Consider the following 4,039-nt stretch of genomic DNA (forward strand, 5'->3'; position numbering starts at 1 on the left):
CCATAATTATAACTATAGAGAGGTTTTACTGTAATTAGATATATTTATAATTCCATGGATTTTAAGGAGAGTTTAATAGTGATTGGAATTATCAACAATATTCACTCGCAATTTGTATATATAAGGTCAAGTTAAGTTCAAGAGATATTCAAATCTATCTCTTAACAGTCTTGCTCTTAAAAGTAGATAAACATCCCGGTTGTCACATAATTAGATCGGAAAACATATTATAACAAGCTTTGTTTTGAATAAAAGGTACAAGATGAAACCAATTCAATAAATCTAATGAGTAATCTCAACTGGTGTTTAATAGGAGAGACACAATAAAATCTTCAGTTGATATCTTCTCAAGCCAAATTTAAAAAAATAATAATAATAATTCTTTTGCATAAAATCATACCTTTACTGAAAGAACCTGCACTGAGATTCAGCTTTCTGAAGAAAGTTAACATGGTTTGCTAATTTCAAATCATACTGGCTCACGCCTCATCAATTGCCCCAATGCTTCCAAAGGAGCATATGAGAGCAAATTTGTATATCAATTTCAAAACAATTGAGCACCAAACTGCGGAATTTTATGGGAAAAAATTTGGAAAAGCAACAGAACAACCTAGTGTGGCTCCAAGAACAAGAGATTGCCAGTCTACATAAAAAGAAAAAAAGAATCTTATTTATATGAATGTAGACTAGTGTTGCATTAAAGGAAGGACATATACAGATGAGGCCAAAACACAGCAGCATGAAGAATTTGTACCTTTGTGATGGTATCTGTCCTAAAATCCAAATAGAATGGAACCTGATTAAATGAGTTAGAGAAGCTGCATCTTCTAGTAAAGCAACATACAAACATTTCAAACTTAAATACTCAAGAGATAAAGTCCGTCATTACCATCAGGTTACTCATTTAGTGATGTCAATTGCTTGTTTCGAAACAATCGCCACCTCTTCTTCTTCTCGTCTCAAATTCAGGCTCATCTGGAGAAGCAATGGCATATATGAGCATTGTTAATCTTTGAAAAACTACAAATAGATGAAAATGGTCCAATAATCCGGAAGATAAAGACATTAACATGGTTTCAATGGGCGACATGCCCGTGATGACTAATGACATGAACCCGAAGAAGCAATGAACCAAGCCTGGTAGTCACCTACTCATCCTAAGTTACCAAAACAACTAGGCAACATATCACAAAACCTGGTTGTCTGGATAATCCTACTTAGTCTATTTTGTTTAGGATCGGTTTGAAAGATGAAATTCAAAACTTGTTTGACAAAGCTCTAATTACTACAATGGTGTGTGTTTTCCAGATGATAGAAATCTGCAACATAAGACTGAAAAAACAACATATAGTTTGTCAGAATCATATAGCCTCTTAGTGACTGAATAACACCCTTCCCTAGCCCTGAAATTGATTATATTCGACGTCGAACAAAATTTTGAGGTCAAATAAATAGAAATTGCAGATAATTGTCTGTTTTCAACACAACTACTCTAGCACCTCAAAAACAGTCTTGGGACTCTCAACTCAAGTCCAGAGAAACTCAATCTTCTTATGTGAGTAAAGAGAAAGCACCAGACATGTCCAGAAGTACAAGAGTGGATATTTACCTTCTGGTGGGCATATAGAGTTGTAGTGCACCTCAGCCCAAAGCTCAGATAAATTACTGCCAGGACACATAACACAAAGTTATCGTCAATTTCCTATTGAGAAACTCAATGGTAAAATTGTGTAATAAAGAAATTCTTCTATTCCTTTAAAAACAGATTTCAGCTCATGAATCTTTTAATCAGCCACATTAAGAGTACTAAACATAAAAATGAGAGAAAAAGAAAAGGAGAATAAAAGCTGACTGTGGAGGAAATTGAAGCTCAAAGCAAGTGACCAGCTCAAAAGAAGATATCCATAACTGAAGTTCTAGTTAATATGGAAGTTTCTACAAAGAACATGATATGCTTACAATTATAGTGATGCATTTACTTCTGATAGTGAACATCCCACTCATTTTCTCCAGGGAAATTTCCCTCCATCGCAGTACAAAAAGTGATTAGCTTTTACATTTTTATATAACAAGTTTTCTCAACCATCATATGAATCTTAAAATGGAATCCATTTTATGAAGCTGTAAATAGGGTCCAATACATAAAATTGACCTCAATCTACACTATCCCATTCAATAATTTAGAGGGGCCTTACCTTCATCTGTGCAATAGGTTTCAATCATTGTCAATATAGATCAAGAGAATCAAAAAGGCCAGTCATGACACAGCGTAGGGATAAAATTAAAAAAAACAACATAACCTTATCTATCAAATGAGAACAGAGAGCTATCAGGAATTTTCTGCAGTTGCACACCCTTTGGCCCTTTCAGGATTTATTATCAAGAGCAAACAGTACCCTACAGTTTAGAACTCGAAAGTAAAGTTTAATATGAGGCTTTAGCCTCAGTTTGCCTTTCCATCTATTTCATTGTGAATAAAATGATAATCTCAATTACTAAAGTAATTAAAATCTATAGCATAAAACAAAATCCTGATTAACAATGTAAATACGTACAACAAGGAGATATGACTTACAATATTAACAACAACTAAAACAAACAATCCCTGTGTACTACAAAGTTTACCAAATTAATCAAACATTTATAGCACTAAACCATAAATGTACCTCGATTTGACCTGTCAACATTTGGGAGAATCTCAATATAGCAGTGTCCTTGAAAGATGTTATTACAAATATTTTCACACCATACTGAAGAATCATTAACTTATTAGGCAACCCAAGTAAATTAACCAAACACCAGCAAATTAGAGTGACGTCATTTGGGATGTTGATAGGTGCATATTAGGTTTAAGTGTGCTCACCTTACATAAATGACGTATTCAAGAATTGATAGCTTTTAGAAATAATATTTACTTACAATTCATCCAACTGACAAGCAGTTGAAATACTATGGAACTAGGGTACTGCACTACACTGGGTATAGAATGTCATATTTACCACAAGATGAAGCTGAATTGTTATTCACAACATGACATGAGTTCAAGATTATCAGACTGGGCACACAGGACTGCATCGTCAAGTAGGAGATATATCTCCTGATGCACTTCCATAGCATCCAAACCCAATTAATCCCAGTAGATATGAGCATTGAGCAATACTAATATCCTCTGTGTAAGTTTTATGTTCCCAACAAAGCCAAACACTCTCATTAATAATTGTTCAATCTCAGAAAAACAATAAGTTTGAAAAATAAAACCCTACCGAGACCCTTGGAAGGAGGAAAAATGGTTTGACCATGATGTTATAGAGGGTTCAAATCTTTCTTTTGTTACGGTTCCATGTGATGAGAATGGATTCTAGAATGCAAAACATTGAGAAAGAAGATTAAGGTTTTGAAGGGTAGTGACTGACCCTCAAAGTTCAGTCTTTATCTTTGTTTTTGCTGTACTTAGAATTGTTCCATTCTGCTTTAGGTTGCGGGTAGATGATAGAACATGATTCTCTGAATGTAATGTTCTGTTCTTAATATCAATATAGAGTCTATTTCTTTTTCATTCCTGTGCTTGCTGATTGTTTTAACTGGTATTGGATAGAGTAGTTGTGTGTGTGCTTGGTGGTTTAACAAGTCGGGGTTCTATCATTCTATATATTCACAATATAATATTATAAGCTAAGTCACGTGTTCTTAAGATTCATGTCCCAACCCTTCATAAGGTTGTAGTGCCTCCACTGAAAATTTCATGATTGGGGTTGTCATTACAAGCATAGTAATATAAAAAATTCTACTGAACCATTTTCATACAATTGGCAAAAGGAAATATGACCAAAGTTTTCCTTTAAACATCCGCTGCTAGTCTAGAAGCCATTTCAACAAACAACTTTAAAGAACTAACCAGATATAATGATTCACTAGAGAAAATTGATATTCAGAGTTATAAAAATCATGGTAATAAACTGGTTCAAAAACAAAAAAGCAAAATAAAATCATTCAGCATACCAAATCTGCAGCAGCCTGCAAAGTGACGTGATCACCCCAT

General features: G+C 34.0%; 1 long non-coding RNA gene across 1 annotated transcript; it reads right to left on the reverse strand.

The window, feature by feature from the left end:
• Nucleotides 1–554: 554 nt before the first annotated feature.
• Nucleotides 555–2,707, reverse strand: LOC116132566. Its single transcript, XR_004128431.1, has 5 exons — nt 2,667–2,707; nt 1,610–1,665; nt 890–975; nt 755–768; nt 555–643 (listed from the first exon to the last, which is right to left on the reverse strand). It is a non-coding gene; the product is annotated as an uncharacterized LOC116132566 (long non-coding RNA).
• Between the last annotated feature and the right edge of the window lie 1,332 nt (nt 2,708–4,039).

Source organism: Pistacia vera, unplaced genomic scaffold, assembly GCF_008641045.1.
Source record: "Pistacia vera cultivar Batoury unplaced genomic scaffold, PisVer_v2 Contig255, whole genome shotgun sequence".
Classification (NCBI taxonomy): Eukaryota; Viridiplantae; Streptophyta; class Magnoliopsida; order Sapindales; family Anacardiaceae; genus Pistacia; species Pistacia vera.